This window comes from Nomascus leucogenys, chromosome 7b (assembly GCF_006542625.1).
Source record: "Nomascus leucogenys isolate Asia chromosome 7b, Asia_NLE_v1, whole genome shotgun sequence".
NCBI classification, from domain to species: domain Eukaryota; kingdom Metazoa; phylum Chordata; class Mammalia; order Primates; family Hylobatidae; genus Nomascus; species Nomascus leucogenys.
Genome location: NC_044387.1, coordinates 40,553,750 through 40,573,626, shown reverse-complemented (window position 1 = coordinate 40,573,626; position 19,877 = coordinate 40,553,750). Strand labels below are relative to the sequence as shown.

General features: G+C 36.5%; 1 long non-coding RNA gene across 1 annotated transcript; it reads right to left on the bottom strand.

Moving 5' to 3' along the window:
• Nucleotides 1-1,076: 1,076 nt before the first annotated feature.
• On the bottom strand, nt 1,077-12,081 carry LOC101177337. The gene is made up of 3 exons (XR_178517.2): nt 11,979-12,081; nt 8,088-8,143; nt 1,077-1,917 (listed from the first exon to the last, which is right to left on the bottom strand). It is a non-coding gene; the product is annotated as an uncharacterized LOC101177337 (long non-coding RNA).
• Nucleotides 12,082-19,877: the final 7,796 nt, after the last annotated feature.

Here is a 19,877-nt window from a genome sequence, read left to right as displayed (position 1 = left end):
TCTGACCTTGCTTCTAGACGTCTTTTTTTTTCTGCTTTTAAAAACTCTTACATATCCCTGTAGGACTGGAAAATTGCTTTAATATTCAACAATATTGTTGCAATTGTTGCAATTCACAGGAGATATGAAATCATGATTCTCACTCCTAGTCATGCTAAAGACTTCCTCACTGTAAATGTTTTTGTAGAAATGGGAAAAGGAGTTGGATATTAGTTTTTATTTGCTGGCCAAATTCCAAATTATGAAATTACTTTTACCTTCCTTAAATCATCTCTATAATTTTTGCTGAATAAATTATATTTCTGTTCCCCTGTTCTCCAAACTGATTTTACACTTAGTGTTGATGATAAGCTAGGGCTTAAGATGGAAGGCAGAAGTCAGGGAGGCAGAGTAGAAAGTGTTCCTAAAAAATAAGAGTCAGGGTAGAAATTCCTTCTGGGTGTCGTTATTTCTGCTCACTCACCAATTTGATGTACCCCTTTCTTCTTTGTACTTTTGTTCCTAAGATGTCCTTTTCTACTCTTCAATTATATATCATAAACCTAGATTCAGTGGAGGGTTCAAATGTTCGGGGAATTTGTTACAACCCAGGAAAAGCCAGGGAAATAATTTCACTTCATTTTTTTTCTACCTCTAGCTCTACCTATAGTTGTTCATGTATCATCAAATGTGTTACTATTAGGCTATGAATCATTTAGAGCCGGGCATGGTGGCTCATACCTGTAATCCCAGCACTTTGGGAGGCGAAGGCGGGTGGATCGCTTGAAATCAGGAGTTTGAGACCAGCCTGGCCAACATGGTGAAACCCTGTCTCTACAAAAAAAAATACAAAAATTAGCCAGGAGTGATGGCAGGCGCCTGTAATCCCAGCTACTGGGGAGGCTGAGGCAGGAGAATCATTTGAACCCAGAAGGCAGAGGTTGCAGTGAGTCGAGATCACACCATTGCATTCTAGCCTGGGTGACAGAGGGAGCAGAGGGAGACTCCATCTCAGGAAAAAAAAATCATTTAAAGATAGTTATATCATTATAATTAATTTTTAAAATGAGAAAACTGACACACGAGAAGATGAACTGCATTTATTAAGAGCTAGAGACTATCAGTGACATCACTCTGAGTGCTAAATTAAAATTTAGGGTTTAAGAGATATGCTAATTATTTAACTGTCTTGTAGTTTGGAAAATAAACTTTCCATTTAAAAAAAAATCTTATTTTCTCTTCAAAGTCATTTAAATTATTTCTTTGAAAGAGTAACTTTGTTGTCTTCCTAGTTAAGATTCTCACTAAACTTTCATCTCCTTGAATAGGCCATATTTTCACTGAATAATGGGGTCTCTGTGCCATATACAGTGCCTCAAATATTGATATAGAAGTAAATCTGTCCTGTGCCTAGACACAACTGCCCACATTAACTATGCAGAAAATGTGCTGAAAGGATGTTCAAAATTATAGGTAACCTCTTAAGACATTTGTGCTTGGTTAGGGAAGACCTAGGGATTTTATTAAGATTTAATTCATAAATAGCCAATGACAAATTTTTCCTGTCACATGCTACAAGTGTACTATAGAGCTGCTGATTTCCCTATGCAAATTCTCCTCCACCAGGGCCCTTTCCCAGCTCCTGAACTGGTAAAGACTTTTCTCTGTGGTGGCATTGAAGTTTCCCATGCCCAGCTACGAGCAACTTTTACCCTTTCTTCATCATCCTCTCTCACATTTGGCCTTCCTCAAATTCAAGGAGCTCAACAAGAAGAAAGCAAAATTTCGAGGGTAGGACTGTAGGCCCAGAACAAGCCAGCAGCTCTGCTGGTTTGACCTTTGTGTCTTGATTAATATTATTGCAGATACAATTGATGAAGTGTTTGAATAGTCTTTGGGAGATAGACTGGTCTAGGAATTCAGCCTCTTTGTCCCCTCCTGTCATGGAAAAAAAAAAAAAGGCTGAGTTTCTATCAATTTAGAATTCTTTTTTGTGACCAACACCATCTGTAAACCAAAAATACGCATTCCAAGGAAAATAACAAAATTGCGAGTTAAAAAAATGCAGTTCTAATGTTAAGGCACACTATTAACAGCATAAATTAAAATTCAAACAGCCCACAGCACATCCAAAAAAGCAAGTAATAACTATGCCACTATAAAGGCTATTGTCTAAAACAATCATTCTGATATCAGAGCATGAAAGAGAAAAGGCAAGAACTCAATACGTGACAGTCTGTGGTGTTAGACGGAAAGGGAGACAATTTTACATTCTTCATTAACACGATCTTTGATTAATTGGGAAATTTCTTAATCTGAAAAATATTCTCTTGGCCAACAAAAACGCCAGATAAATAAAGTATCACCAAACTCAGCCAATATTTAGTAACATAACCACTGTGTATGGTAAGGAGTTTCTTTTACAAGATGCCTACTTGTAGATATAATATTTAATTTAGTGTAAGATTTTTCTTGCTGTAGTAGACTTTCTTGTTACATATTTCTAATTTCAGTTTATTTTATACTTTTTACCTATTCTCAAAAACAAGCCTTTATTTTCCAAGAAAATCAGCTTCCAAAATGATGCATCAGATTTAATAATAAATGTAAATTCTGGTGAGCTTAAAATATAAGCTGTGCATTTCTTGTCTTTTCTACAGACAGTATATGCCTTCTTACACAAATTTTGTTCATTTTTACCATACTAGCATGATCAAAGCAAATATAAGTTATCTGCTTTTAAAAGCACTGGAAGTTAAATTGTTTCGGCATTATTACGACATTGTATTTCTACATGGAAATGCTTCGGAGAGTGGTATGACACAGAGAGTTAGTTGGACCCAGCAAAACATGGTAAAACACACTGTGGAAGGCAGGCAGTTCTGACACTGTAGAAAGAGAAGATAGTGTGAAGGGATTCCATGCACAAATGGAAGACCCAACACTGCAAATATGCTACTGCTTCATAGCCTAGAAATCTGGGCATTACCAACCCTAAATTCTATTTTCAGCCATAGAACAACTAAGAGATAAAGAAGTACTGGTTAGTTGGGTAAATGTGAAATGAAGACACTGTGAAGGCTGGATTTATTTTGGTATATGTTTATCAATCCCTAGACAGCTTGATTCAAGGAAGAGTAGATTATGGTAGATACAAGATATATTTTTCAAGGAGATTTATTTGCCTTTTCACTTCTTACATAAAAACCAATTTTGAGATGGCTCACTTTTATTCTTATTTTCCTCTGTTTTGCTTCCCATACTATTTTGCAAAATCTTTCACCTTACTGATCTTAAGTTGCTGATATATGGAAAGAAATTTTCTTTCTGATAATGTTTCCATGCGGGTTTTGCTCTGGAGCCAGATTTTAGGTTCCTACCCACGCTCCAGATGAATTCAGGATGGCCTGAGATGAGTTAAAGTAGCCTGTTTAATGCTTTGGTTTTCACACTTCAGTAAGCAGTCCAGCCTCTTTGCTTCCTCTCACAAAACCATCTTTGCAGAAACTGAGGTAGAGAACCACCTGGTGAAGCTTCCCATGATCCAAAAGTTGTTCCATTGACTACTTTTTGAATCTCCTAATTTTCTGAAATTAGGCTCTTTTTGAAGGAAATAAATTCCCCTTTTATTGAACCTTAACTCCCAATATTATATCAAAATGTTTACTTCTAAGCTCCCGATGAAATATGTGTAAATGTTCAAGGTCATATAAACATTATCAAAATTATTTTCTGCAAAACAACTAGTTGACTGGACAAAAATAAAAAATGCTGTTCTCTCTCTGTCTCCTACACTAACATTCTTCATGGTGTTTAACACTCTATCAGTTGGAAGTTGAAGCATTCTGGAATTCAGTGTAAGTGCTTGAAGATTCTTGAAAAAAATAATAGAAATACATTTCAATTATTATGATTTGCTAGAATGCATCTTTCCTCCCCTGAGGGCTTAATGAATGCTGAAACTTTTTCCCTGATTTTTAAAAATCCATTGACAGCGTTCCTAATGTTCCCTAATCAGCTTTAATTTCTCAGTGATTTTAGTTGATAAAAGTTACTGTATTTGGCAAAGATAAAAAAGAATCAATTAGGAGGTATTTTTTCTTCCATTCTTTCACTGGATCTTAAAAATATAAGGCATCGAGAGTGATAATGTGCTAAATTCCAATAGCTTTTGATATTCACCATCAAATTGTTCATCAGAGAGAAATACTAAAAAGGAAAGAATAAAAAGTCTAGATTTTAACCATATTAAAACCGTATGATTTATTCCGTTTTGTTATGTAGGTAGTAACTAGGAACGTGCCACACGCGGTGAGGCTAGCTGAGGCCCTGAACACACTTTGCCATGTCATTTGCTCTAGGAATCCTAGGATGTTCCTGTCTTTCTGAGTAAGTGGCTGAAACAGATGAAACTGCGTCTATTTCACCTGAGAAAATAACCTTCAAATGAGACTGTTTGCCCCAGAAAGAGTGAACAACTGGGATCTGAAACACAGTGTTCCACCCATAGGCAGCCATTCCTTGCACTACCCAGCTGCTCTGGCCATTTCTGAACAATGCGCCATGGAAACACATGTAACTGATCTTAATGGTAAATGAGAAATGAGCCATTCTCCTGCTTGAAGAAGTTAAGGGGACCCAATAAATTCATTTATAATGTGTTTCTGTCCAGATGAAAACCAAGATGTCATAACACAGTGGATCAATATTATTTGGAAAAATTTTCTCAAATAACTAAAGTTGGCTAAGCTATATCTGATTTCAGATGATCTTAGGCAGATTTCCAAGAGAAAAAAACAAAATCTCAAGTAGTATCTGCTTCAGAGCCAAAGAGCTACTGCTACTGCACTGTATCAAAGATACCATGTTTGAATTCTGGATCTGCCATTAATTTACTCAGCAAATACTTACTGAAAGCCTACTACCTTCCAGGCATTGTAGTTAGCACTGGCTAAAGGACAGTGAATGAAACAGTAATTGTCCTGTCCTGTGGGTTTTAGACTCTACTGAAAGGGCCAGATAAACCAATAGACAATTATAATACAGGATGATTAAAAACCATGACAGGGAAGTGTAGACTATGGAAACTCCTGAAAAAAATACAGTAATAGTTTCTGCTGCTGTAACTAATTGGCACATAGAACAATACAAATATTTGCATCTCAATCTGAGACAAAAAAAAACACAGAAAAAAACACAAATTTATTATATTAGAGTTCTGAAGGTCAAAAGTCATAAGTCCCACTGGGATAAAATCAAGTTTCAGTAGGACTGTGTTCCTGCTGGAGTCTCTAGGGGAGAATCTGTCCATTTCCTTGTCTTTGTCAGCTTCTAGAGGCCACTTGCATTCCTTAGCTCGTGGTCCCTTCCTGTCTTCGAAGCCAGCAATGGCCAGTGGAATTTTCTCTGACACTGACCCTCCTGCCTCCCTATTTCACCCATAAGGACCCTTGTGATTACATTGGGCCCACCTAGATAGTCCAGAATCGTCCTCCATCTCAGGGTCACCTGATTCACAATGTCAATTCCATATACAACATTAATTCTTCCTGGCCATGTAACCTAACATATTCACAGGTTCCAGGAATTAGAATGTAGACATATTTGAGGTCCCTTATTCTACCTAAGTACCTACCTAGACTGGGGGTAAGAAAGACAAAAAGTGAGGAGAGGCTTCTCAGAGGAATTGAAATGTAAAATAAAGCTTGAAGGGTAAACAGAGTTTAGGTAGATAAAGGGAGGACTGAGCAGTGTAAGAGTGGGTTGCTCCTTTCTGACTGTAGGAACAGCATGTGTGAGGCCCTAGGGATGAAATAGACCATGGCCCACAGGAAGATGTAAGAAAAAAAATTGAGAATGGCTGGAGCAGAGATTAGGAGGATAAGAAGATGGTGACAAAAGAAAAACCCAAATGATTAAGACCTTAGAAAAAAAATAGTAAAAGTTTAGGAGTATGTTATCAGAATCTCAACAGGTAGAGAATAGCATGAAGGTATAGAGAGGAGATGAAGAGTGCTTGACAGTTTTGAGCAACATGGATAGGTCAACAGAGGGGAGGCATTGCTACCCTAAATTTGGAGGGGCAGTGGAGGGAGGGAGGCAGTAAACAAAACAGAAAAGGGAAACTTCATCATAGAAGCCTTAAGTAGAGGTACACAGACAATCCTTGGCAACCCTGCCTGGAGTTGCCACAGCAACCTGATACCCTGCTTTCGAAATGAATAAATTAAGATTTTGATGAATGTTCAAAGGAGACGTACAGAATGCCAACAGAGACACACAGAAGCCCCAAACTTAAGAAACCTTTAAGCTGAGATCTGGAACATAACTAAGACATCTCTACATGGGCAGGGAGGATCTTTGAGGCAGAGAAATAACAGTCACAGAGAACCGGTGGGAGCAAGGAACATGCTCTGTTCCAGAAGCCAAAAGTCTCTGCACCTTGAGAGAAAGTAGAGAAAAGAGAGGCCTGCAAGTTAAGCCTAGTGCAAGGCAGGTGGTGGGGCAGGGGCCAGGGGCTCATAGAGCTCTGTCGGATCTGTTAGGGATTTGAAACTTAGTCCTGAGACCAGTGAGATGTTACTCATAGTTTAACCAAAAGAACAGCATGATCAAATTATCCCTTTAAAAGATCATTTGGCAGCAGTGCGGAGAATGTACTGAAGAGGGTAAAAAATAATGTGCCTACGAGACAGCACAGAGGCTTCCTTGGAGAGAAATGCCCCTATACATCACAAAAAGAGCAATGGCAACTGGAAGGAGAAACTACAGTTGATTCTGCCTTCCAGAGAAGGGATATAATTCACCCCTAAAAAAATGGCTCTTTTTTTTTTTTTTTTTTTTGGAAAAAAAATACCTTAATGGTGTATGCTGTTTCCTTTGGTTGAGAAAGGTCAGGTCCCTGGGCAGGGCTGGATGGGTAGCATGAGATAAAAAAAAAAAAAACAGTGCTGAACTGCTACTCTGTTTTATTATTAAAGGGAGAAGAATTTGACTTTGCTACAGGCAACCTAAGAGAGGGGCCAAGTATTGAGAAGAAAGGGGAGTTGCAAGGAAGAGCTAGGAAAAAATGCAAGAGGGCTTCTGGCATGCATGTAGCTGGAGGCTAGAGCCCACAAGCACACCCAGAGAGGGAAAACTCCTTATGGAAGGGGATGGCTGACAAATTACTTGGAACATATCTGTACCTGACATTAAAGCTGAAGTGTTTTCTGATCCCTCACTACTTTCTGCAACTCACAAATCCATAATAAAAAGTTGCCACTCATATGAACCTCAGTTTGGGGTTCTTTGCTTGAGTGAAATGAGAGGGGTAGCACTGCATTGGGCCAGCCCAGGCAGGGAGCACCCACAGAACAACTGGTGGTAGCTTGGAGTGAGCATCAGTACATAGGTGCACTTGCACTGAAGCTCATGCACGCCAGAAAATCCATAGATACTGGGGAGGTTTCGCAGCTTCCCGCAGTAGAGTTCAAGGCATTTAATTTAGTTACTAAGTTACGGATGACCATAGTAGATTTGCAGATATGCAAGTAGGAAACATCTTGATTGTATTGTTTATATTTGAGGTGAAAGCCAATGTTGTACTGCTCAATGGTTATTACTATTTAATGTTCACTCTGATCCAAGCAAAGTCTTGACAATACTTTTCATAATTTTCTATCAGGGCTACTTTTGCAGACACAACGAATAGCTTACTGAATAAAGAAATATTCTAAAGTTCCAGATGTTGTATAACATACAAAAATGAAATCTAAATATTCTCTTCATCAGAAATATTCAGCTGTCAAAAATGCATTAATGTGCTACAAAAAGGCATGCTGTGATATCATTCCTGCTGCATTTCTTGTGATTCCTGGCTAAAATGATGAAAAAAAATCTGAAAAAAAAAGTCTGAACTTTGTTTACTAAGATTGTCACAGAAATGGCAATCGGAGTGAATATAACTGAGAAATAAGCCTCATATCATGTGGTTTTTATTAAAATACCAAAACACGGAAAACTTTTAACAAAACTCTTCTAATACTGAGGACTTGTACAGGCTCTTTTTTTTAATTTCTAGGTCACTTGAATTTACAGAAAAATTTCATCTGCTTTTGCAGACTCACTGGTCATGATGAGGACATTATGAAGCCAGCTGTTATCCAAGACATTTTGTGAGCGTCTGCAAGAAATACAGAAATATAAAAGCAAAATGAAATCCAGAATGCTTTATATGAATCATTTTAATAAACCTATGTTGTCAAAATTATCCAGATAAATCACAGCAAAAGCTTTCAATTTGTATTTATCTAGGTAATTGCGAGAAAAGTAGAATCTCTTTCTTCCCTCCACAGGGATAGGTATGGCTTGCTATGAAGTTCATATTCATGAAACATGTCAGCTCTTACATTCATTGTGTTTTCTTTTCACTTGTGACTATTTGGGAACGTTTACACTCAGTATTAAACTCAAAGTCAAAGAAATGTAAATCAATATGCCTAAATCAACAATGCTGAAGGTTTCCATAAGAAAGCAGGCTTCCATGACGTCGGTTCTACGAAAGCACAAATAAATTATTTCACAAGGTAACACCGTGTCAGCCATTGTCATTCACATCAGTCCTGAAGGAGACTTGAAGTCCTGTCTGAAGCAGTCCTATCTGAAGTAGCGGTCATTAGCCGCTGACTGTTAAGCTGGCTGAGCGTGGCCCAATACATTCCATGTGCCCAAACATTCATAGAGAAAGGAGACAAGAAGCATTGAGTAGCAGGTGCCTTTGTTCTATAAATTTAAATTCCTATTTTGCTCTTTTAGCAAGAATATATTCTGCTATAATACTTATTACATCAAAACCTCTATTTCTATTATTTTCTAATTATGAACAGGCCAAAGGAAGTGTTAGCATTAAGGAGATTGTTTTCCAGGAAACTCATTTCCTGTCACATTGTTGAGACTTGATTTTTCTGAATTCTCATGTTTTATCGATCCAGTTTTTAAAAGAAGGTTCAAATGATCTACTTTTCATTTCTTTTGCAAATTCCTTTTGGAATTCTTGCAAAAAACCTGTTTTACACAGTCACTGGTTTAAGAATAAGGGAAAATTTGATCAAAATTTAACCAATTTACTTCAGCTGTTATAAACAGCTAAAAGGTGTTAGGCACAGTTGAGGTGGTTAAACGTCAGGCTGGGCACCGGCAACTCATTATCTCATTAATTCTTACAAAAACTCAAAGCAGCTTTGTCGCATTATCTACAGAGCTATGGTTCTTAAACTTTAACGTACATCAGAATCAACTGGAGAGATTGTTAAAACCCTTGTTGCACCCCACCCTACAGTTTCTGATTTTTCCGTAAGTCTAGGATAAGGCCTAATGATTTGCATTTTGAAGGCTTTCACAGGCAATGCTGGTGTTGCTGGCACCACTATGAAAGCCACTATCTTAAATCAGGTTTCAGAAAACCATGGCCCAAAGGCCAAATCCATTCCACTGGCTTTTTCTTGTTGGCAAGCTAAGATTGGGTTTTACTTTTAAATAATGGAAAGTATTTCACACAATAAGTTGTAACACATAAATATTATGTGAAAGTCAAAATTTAGTATCCATAAATAAGATTTTGTTGAAATACAGCATGCTTATTCATTTATTGCCTATGGCTGCTTTCACACACAATGACAGAGTTGAGAGTTGCAAAAGAGACAGCATGGCCCAAAAAGCCTAACATATTTATTATATTTACTATATGGCATTTCACAGGAAAAAAAAAGTCAACTCCTGTCATAGATGGAAGCAAGATCTAAGATATTATAATTACAAGTGGTAGCATTGGTGTTCATATCCACATCAAATTATAAAGCCCATATTCTTTACCCTTTTCCTAAGATGATAGAATTCACTACTTCTTTTTTTTTACAGCTTTATTGAGGTAAATTTGACCAACAATAAACTGCATATATTTAAAATAGACAATCTGGTAAGTTTTTCTTTTGCCATCTTAACCATTTTTTTAGAATTTTATTTTATAAAATTTACTATTTCTTGAATAATTTGCTTGAGTTGGTGATGTTAACAATCTCTAGCATTCTTTCATTAGTTTAGCAATTGTTTTCTTTCAAAAAAAATCTTTTGTCATTCTTACCAAACTCCATCTTCCTTCTTCACTGTGCTACCACTCTGGTTCTGTTAACGTGTCTTTTTTTATCCAAAGGATTATCTGCATTGAAAGAAGCTATTTGATTCACCTGAGAATAATTTAGATTTGGTAAATCTGTTGCCCAGAAAATTAGTTCATTGCTTCAACTACATACTTAGGACAAACGGAAGAGGATACATTTCATAAAAGATGTCTCAGGTTATTTCTATATTTCAGAGTAATAACTTCTGATGGGAAAAGCAGAAAGCCTTCTGAAGTTCAGCCTGGATTAGGTAGGAATAAAAAAATGAAGTAATAATGATGACCTCATAGGTTCAGGCAAGAGAGGCTGACTGATGCGGTTAAGTTCTCTGCAGGCAGACCGGGGCAATGTATTTCACAGGGATATCATCATCCATAAGTGCAAGGGTAGTGTAAGCAATCAAAGCTCCTCAACTCTCACCCAGCCTGTCAGCACCAAGCTATTCAAACTGGCATCATTTAGCTTGAGAGAGAAAGTTTTTCTGCCTTTTTTCTACTGTACCATTACAGGTTTCTTTGTTTTGAGCACGGGTGGGGAGGGAAGAAATTCAAAGCATTGTTTAATGTACATAAACAATATTTGGGAAAAACTTAATGTATACCTGTAGAAAATATTTCAAAATTTTAGTTAAAAAATCTGTATGCCTAAAGTATACTACTGTTTGGCATGATCAAATTTCTTCACTTCTTGTCAAAATGTCACCAGCTCTGCTAAATTCCATTATTGTAAATAAAACATTTTATCTATAGATAATTAAAATGAGATGAAATTAGTCAAGACAATCTATAAGTAAACAGACATTTGAACCTGTTTATATTTCTATTAACTAGTAAAGACTTAATAATAGAAATGGAGAATTTCTCTTTGCCAACTAAGTCATTGAAGATCTTAATGAATTTCAAATAAAAACCTCACAGTTTAAGTCTAATTATATCACTTTCAGTTTCAAGCATAGTAATTATTAGCTCTTTTCTTAATTAATATTTTCAAGATTGCTACACTAATTATCTACAGATTTTTAAGGTGTTATTTAAGAATATAAGTCCAGAAGAAAAGATGTATCCCCACTGGTATTTAGGCTAGTTGCCAACTTGTCTCCCTTCTGATAACGTTGGCTTTGAACCAGGAATAGAGAAAAGAACAGCTGACATTTGGAAAACAAAACTTCCAACTCCACCAATATTTTCAGTGATATTTACAAAAAACAGAAATAGGAACTAATTTTTAAAATATAGCATATCTAGTTAGCATACTGTAATTCATAAATTCTACTTGTTAAAATAAAATTTACCAAAAATCGTCGTTCTTTACAAACTAAGGATTATTACCAGCACTTTTAAAAATAGCACACAATCCTTCCTCTTAATATCCAGTAATCATTGTTATTAAAACATAAACATAAATGGCAAAATGTTGATGGTTGTTTAAGCCAGGGAATGGATACATGGGGGTTTATTGTACTTTCTACTTTGGGTTATGTTTGGAACGTTTCATAATAAAAAGTTTTTTCTAAAGAAAAATACATAAACATAAGAGCTCATGTTTCTATACTGATGGAGCTATTAAAGAGATTCAAATAATTTTAAGTTCAATAAATCTCCAGAAGACCTAACTAGTGACATAGCTCAAGCATTTACTTCTGAAGTTCTTATTCTGAAAATGTTAATAAAAGAATTATTGAGGTTCAAGCCCAGAGTACAGTTAGGCAAGTTAAAATAGAGCTTAGACAAACATGTCATAATTTTTGAAAAACTGAAAGCTCTGATTCAATGCTAGTCTGTTTTGGATAAGTCATAATACTAAAGAAGATTGAAACCTAATGAGAGACAGAAAAAAAATTACCTGGCCAAATTTTACTGCTGCACTAACAGCTTCCTTTTAAAAGTCTTCTAACCCTTGCCGCTGTTTTCCATTGTGAATGTTCTCTCTTAAAGAGTGCGCTGTAAAAGTAAATATGAAGGCTCCATCTGAGCTATACAGTCAGACTATGCCTAACCCATTAAAATAAGCCCTGGGAATTTTCAGAAGGGTTAGAGCTTTAATGTATTTTACCTGTGCTAAATTTGCTGCAAGTTCCCGGTATCAAAATTATAGATAGACCACCAAACCTACGTCAGCAAATGTTTTAAACTTCCTTCCCACACCAAACTTAACCAGCCAACTATCAAAATTGATTAATTTGAGGAATAGCTAATAGAGCTGTCAGTAGGCAATAAAATGACCAGGATGTAACAATGCCAACTGGGGAGAGGAAAAGCAAAGGTCCTGAATGTTGCTCAACTTTGTACATTAGCAATTGGTGGTGAAAAATGTGTATAGCCAAGAGAATGTTTCTTAAATGACAATAACACTAAGGCTATAATGCTTTAAAAGACTGAAAATTGCATCATCTACAGGTAAATCAACTATGCATCAGAGCCACATTTTGGTTTCCAACATACAAAACATTTCTCTAATACGGTAGCAAATTTTTCAAATGACTCTACAGATTAGGAGATAAAATTCATCAAAGCAGACAAAGGGGATATATGAAAGAAACAAAGGAGAGACAGGGCTTATGAACATTAATTGGAAGAATCCTGGAAAGGGCAAGTTAAAATCCTAACCCATGACGTATTTCGTAAAGAAGCTGACTTGTAACTGACTTTTTGCCTTCCCTCTGATCCTTCACCAAAGCATCTTCATCATGTAACCCAAAGGTCTTCTCTGGATTCATGGACCTACCAGCAGTGAAGGGACTAAGAATCAGTGATTATACAAGCCTACAAGCAGGCACATAAAAAAGTAGCTGTATGTTATTTTCCATTTAATCAAATGTGTGAAAGTTCACATTTTTATTGTTGGTTCCTTATTTGAGAAAAAACGGTGAGCATAAAGAAAAATTTTTAAAATATACTTCCAAATGTATATGAACATACATATGAGGGTTTAACATACATGGATCATGATGTACATCAAAACATACAGCCTTAAATACAATAAAATTAATAAAAATGAAGGAGAAACATATTTAAAAGTACCTCAAACTGGTGTTTTCCTGAGAGAACTCCTACCCTTGAAGGTGGGAGAAGAGGGGTATAGATGGGTTGATGTGATGTAACCTTATCATCACGCTTCTCTGGAAGACCCTTCCCTCTGCAAACTTCCAATCACTTTTTTTCTATGAGAAAGAAGGAAATTTCCATAGTAATAGAAATTCTTGCCTGTTTCTCTTCAGTAATGTATTCTTAAAACCTAACACAGTAGGTGCTTGACAAGAATTTGTTGAATGAAAGAATGAATTACTAACATCACTGAGATGATAAAGTGAGAATCATGTGAGAGGTTCCACACCATTTTATTATTCCATAGTTTGAGAGTTCAATCTCTATTCCGTCCTTGAAAGGCTGGGCTTCTCATTTCAATTTCTGCTTCTAGAAATCTATGACTTAAAGAATAATTTAAGAAAATAAAATACTTATGAAGAACAAGGAAACCACTTACCCTTTGTGACTATAAAATGTAGCCGGAAAATAACTGAGGCAATGATACTAGATTACAGTTTATTTGGGATGGTCCATTAGCACCTAATGATGGATGTTATTTTCTTTCTACATATCCCAGCTGGTTTTCTCAAACCAGCCTGCTCTGTGCCTGCTAGCATTCTTTTTTGTCAAGGTGAGGATGGGAAGAAGTGAAGGAGTTAAATTTTTGGAAATAGGGACTTGTTTCCAAGAACAACTACTTAGTAGCAAAATTACTTCAAATAGTTACATTCTTCCAGGATACCTTCCCCAGTGGCTGATTTTCTTCTTTATGGATTATAAACTTGTCCTCAACATAACTCTGGAATTCCTTTGATGATCTATGTTTAGCTGAATCTGCTACCTAACAGATGCCTGAATATTTAGAATCCCAAAGGACTACAATATCCTGTGGTTTCAAATTCCTGAGCAGTTGATCCAGCAATTCCTATTTTATTCTTCCTTTCCTACCATCTTAGGAGCCAGTAGCAGATGTTCATTAGTTTATTCTTCATGCTCATACAGTTAATCCAATTGGGAATCAAGAACAACTTTATTTTTTTCTCTCACTGGTTTGACATCCCTTGTACTTTTTTTCTATAGTTGAATTTTTTTCCTCTGTCTTTGTGAATATTCCAATTTCTAAAAAGAGAATTTTTTAAAAAGATACATTCAATAAATGTTTAAAATGGAAATATATATAATATGAATTTTTAGTTTCATTAGCTGCATTTATATTAATATATGGGTCCACTTACTAATTTAATTTGATACAAATGTAAAAATAAGATGGATTAAGAGCAGTATGGCATGAATAGCCAGATTCTTAATTGACTATAGTATTTACAGGGGCCCCAGAGATGCAGAGTATCTAGTGCAGACAATTAAATACCTGAAAAGAACTATTGCATATCAAATTACGAAAGAAAAACCCAGGTTCATAATCTATCTGAATTCAATTTGGCAAACAAGTTGGCTTAAATTTTATTGAAACTAAATTCTAAACTACAATTCCGTTAACTTTTTCTCAAAATATTTAACTCATTAAAAGTTCATTTTAATGCATTTTGATATTATAGAGAAATATCAAATCCACAGTTGGACTACAATACTCTTAGTAAAAGTGAATTCTGAGCCTGTATAAAAGATTATATAATCAATGGAGTATATCTACGCAATTTTCAATAACACTGTCAAGAGCCAAAACCTCAAATAACTAAAATTAATCAAATATTTTATAAAAATGAACAGATGAACCTTGGAAGAAGGTGGCCAGGAAGAGGCATTAACTAAAAAACAAAACCTGATTTATGCCTACAGCAGGGAAAAACAATTAGTCATATAATTAATTCCATTTTCAATTATTTAATAAAGTTATTTATTTAAGGGCAAGGTTCTACTTAGATTATATCCTTTAATATAAAGTGGTTGAACTGGCTGATCTCCAAGATCTTTGCATTTCTGTGGCTCTACAATAATATATACCGATGGTAACTGAAGGTGTGTAAATAACACACAATCCTATAGTTAGAAAACTTTTCCTTTCCTAATGAAGTCAAGGTTAACCAATATTTCCACATAGTACCAACTTTAATCTAGATGTAACACTCATTTTTTAAAAATAAACAGACTTACAAAGGTAAAAATTATTAATAGACAACATCCACTAATGAATGCATTAGTGAGTGTTTGAGCTTCAACTGAAATAGCAATACAACTTCGGTAGCCATTTATTCAGCCCTTACCATGTGCCAAGGTAGTGCTGGCCATTGGGCTTACAGCAATGTTCAGGAGAACTAAACTTTAACTGTAAGATGTTTACAATATAGCGGGTAGGGGTAGGAGACACAGGCGATAAAGAAAGGCATAACTAAACAATTTCAGGTATTGATAAGTGCTCTATACAAATAAAATAAAATAACATGGTAGAGAGTGAGTTGGGGAATGGCTTTGATTAGGATACTTAAGACTGCCTTTGAAAGTCAACCTTGCAATTAACACCTGAATGAATGAGAAAGCAGTCGTATCAGATCCGGGAACCAACTCGGAAGCCTGTGGTAAAAGCTCCTGAAAAGGAACAAACTCAGCATGTTTGGAAGACAGAACAAATACCAGAGTGCTAAAGCAGAAGGACAGAAAGCAGGGAGAGGAGGTCTGTCAGGTAGGCAGGGGCTGGATCCTGAGAAGCCTTGTGATGAGTTTGTGTATAAGTCTACTTGTAATGGTAAGTCACTCCAAGGCTTCACGCAGAGTATAACGTGATATCTGATGCTTTCACCTTAGGCGTTAGGTAGAAAATAGATTGCAACTGAGCAAATGTGAAGATAAAAGAACAAGTTAGAAGACTGTTGCAGTTTTATAGGAATATGACAAGGATACCTTGGAATAGGATTGTAGCAGTAAAATTAGGGAGAAAGGGACAGATCAAAGATGTATTCTGGAGGTCGAACGAACTGAACTTAGACAGACGTATGGGGTGGGAGAAAAAGAAAAAAATTATCAATGACTCCTAAGTTATTGGTCTGAGCAACTGGGTGAATAATTTACTGGAATGAAAAAGGCTTAGAGGGTTTATCAATAGTTCTGACTTGGTCATGTTAAGGCGGTAATGTCTATTAGATATCCAGATATGAGGCAGGGAGTTTCATATATGATTCTGGAACTTAAGAGAAACGTCTGGGCTTGGTGATAGAAATCAGTCTTATCCACATACAGCCAACCTTGAGCTAACATGTGATGTTCTACAAGAGCTGATGAGACTGCTGGTACTAGAACAGGAGTTGGCTAGAGTAAGTGGCCAGTGAGACAGCAGGAAAGCCAAAATAAGGCACAAGCTAGCTCAGCACCTAAAGGGGAAGAAGCAAGGAGTGGTCAATTCCACCAAACACTGCTGAGGTATTGAGAAAAGTGAGGACCATACAAGTATAAGTTTTAGGTCGCTAATGACTTTGATAAAAAGTATTATTCCTCATTTTGAAAACTGTTGAAATATGAATTATTTCTAATTTTACAAATGGCAAAACTTAACTTTGGGGACATTAAAATGCCTAACTTCCCCATAATCTTGCTGACTTTAAAGTCCATGTTTTTATCTGCTATATGACCTGCCACAAGTCATTTTTCGAAGTAGATAAAATTAAGTCATTTTTAGAAGTAAATATAATTAATATTTTAAATAGTACTTAAATACTGTTTTAAATCTAGCCTATATTTATAGACTTGAGTTTTTATTGTTATTGTTAATTTATAGACATATTTACTGGGAAAGTATTTTTTAATAAGTATTGAATTATTTAGTCAGTAACTGCAGACATTAGAAAAGAATAATGTAACTATCATGCGTCCCTATTCTCTAAAGGAAGATAAAGCTCTAAGTACCTGGAAAATGTCAGTTGAGGGTCTCAAATGTCTAAAGAAAATCTTAAGACATTTAAAATAAAAAAAAAAAACTTTAGAAGGAGGTCTCCAAAAATACAAAATCCATTGTATTTTTTTGAAAAAGAAAAGGATACTTTCTTTACCCCCTGATTGCTTTGTACATAGAGTAATACTGCTGAACTCTAAAGAATTCATCTGGAAGAGCATCTTTAAAGTATTCATTTCTATCCTACTGTTCACAGATATGTACTGAACAGTGGGAGGCTTGTCCATGCCCAGTGCTCTCTTAGCGTAAAAAGGGGAATTTGTTCCACTTTTCCATTTTCATGCTCATCTCTTTCCTAAAATCTCAGAAGCTAGTACACCACTAATAGAATGAAGTTATGAAAGTTGGATTTTTGCTTGAAAAGTCTTTACTGAATTTAAATGGATGACACATGATTACTGATCTGAGTCTATGAGCCCTATTTTGAGTATCTGGATATACTTAAGAATTAGAAAATTCAGAACATTTCATTATATCTTCAAGTCATTTTCATCACATCATAAAAATAAACAATCTAAAATTCTACTTTGTAGAATTGTGAAAGGCTTATCTGATTCAAACCCTCACCCATGTTAATTCAAAATTGAAGAAAAAATGTATACATATATTAAAATGATGACATATATTTTCAATCATTTATCATTTATCCACTCTCATAAGAGATGGTTAAATCATCAATATCCTTATTTACTAGATTCAGAAACTGACATCACTGTTTAAGAATTTTTCATGGAGTTTTGTTAGTTTTTGACAGTGGCTAACCAGAAACAAGGAATGCCCAGCTCCTTCCCCTTCCTCTCTTCCGGAGCTCCCTAAATAATATAAAATAATATAAATGGAACACGCAGTCATTTCATTCCTAATCAAAATCATGCCTATTATGCTCAGTGCAGAGCCCTCTGGCTCCCTGAGCCTAACCTCCTCTCTCCTTTTATTGAACCGAAAACTTCCCCATCAGCTTGCTGCTGGGAGCTAAAGAGATGAGTGTGGCTTAGCTCACTGGGGGAAGCAGAGAGAGGGTGGATACCAGAGTGGACAGGGCAGCTCAGGGAGCAGACAGGGCAGCAGCTTTCTGCATCAGCTTCACGAAAGGAGTGTGGCATATGAGTGGCCGTTTCCCAGTGGTGATCTGGTTCCCTGCTAAATAGGACTCAATTAGAGGCCCTACATCAGAAAGAGATAGATGGGTAGTTCTTCTTTTTTGTATTGATGGAAGAAGAGGATAGGAGAAGGATTTTCCCTGAGCACCTCACCCACGATTACCCAGCAGTCATGCTCCTGCCTCTCCGCTCATTCTGTACCCTTCACCTAGAATTCCCAAACCCAATTCAATCTTTGGAAATTCCATCTGTGTTTCAACAACCAGGTTAATGCCTAGAACCTCTAAGGTCAGCACTGGAAGAATTCTGTTCCTGTGAATGGCACCCTCTTGGGATTCTCTCACTGCCCTCACCACTATCACCAGACACTTGACACTGGGGTTGTATCAATCTCCCCTTTTAGTTCTTTTCCAAGTGTTGACAAAACTCATCTTTTGACTACTACTAACAGACTGGCTGACATTTTCACAAGCATCTTACTGAATATTAGGAGAAAATAAAATCGAAGTAAAAACTGTAAAAGTAATAAACCTGTCTTGCTTACAAAATGTTTATATATTTAATATATCTTCATTGAGCACTGAAAAGCTGGCACAAATTTGCAGTCACCATAGACTGAACTTCATATTTCCCAGCGCTTTGTCTGCCTCTGTACGGCTTGTGCCATCTTAACCCTGATAATCAGGAAACAGCCCTCTAAGATATGTTAGCTTATATTAGGACTGAAACATTCAAATTCCTTTGTGTTTATCAGTCACCCAGGGATTCTCGTTCGTGGTATCTAGACTTATGTATGCCGCTGGTAACTGATGCCTGAAATGACTGTCGATCCTTGAGACCTTAATTACGTGCAGGACTTGTTCCCAGCACAGGGCTAATAGTATAATACGATAGCATATTAGTCAGGGAAGGCTAAGCTAAGCTGTGACAACAAACACCAAAATCTCTGTGGCTTAGCACATAAGAATTCAGTTTAATTTAATTCTCAGTTACTTCAAAGTCCTCTGTGGATCTGGAAGTTCTCCACAGGAGCTTCCATGCAGGAGCTAATCCCCGAGGATGTAGCATACTTCCATCCTATGTCCCCACATTCTCAACACATGGCTTCCAGGTAGGAAGACTATGAAGATTGTGCCAGGGGTCAGGGTGAGGGGGGGTGGTCCTTGTGTCACCACGGAAGTGTCACATGTGCAAATGTCCACTATCTGATTGCCAAAACTAGTTAGACAGCCCAGCTGTAAGGATTGCAAATAGGTGGTGGTGAGCATCAAACAACTCTGCTACAGCTAGACGAAGGGTTCCAAATGCAATGTTTTTCAGAGGCCAGAAAGGTTACATAAATATGTGAGATATCCCCATATAGTAAAAGCATATAGTTTTACTAATAGGAATTCAGTCATTTGAATGAACATTTTGTTGTCTTCATAAAATTCTAAGTTTAATGAACTTCTCCAAAAGACAGGCAGGGAATTCTGGGCCGAGATAAACTTGTTAACACAGCCACTCTCCTCTCCCAAATCTAACTCCACCCTCATCAGCCAAACTAAGCAGTTGCTGGAATGAGAAGAAAGGCAAGGCACGGGAGGAGGAGTCAGAGATCATGGAGGCAAAGTGGTGCTTCCCGACCTCTGAGCCCATTGTGAAGATCAGCAAAATAAAGTCCACAAGAGAGATTCAAAAAGATCAGTTCCTGGGAAAAGTTTGTCAATCCATG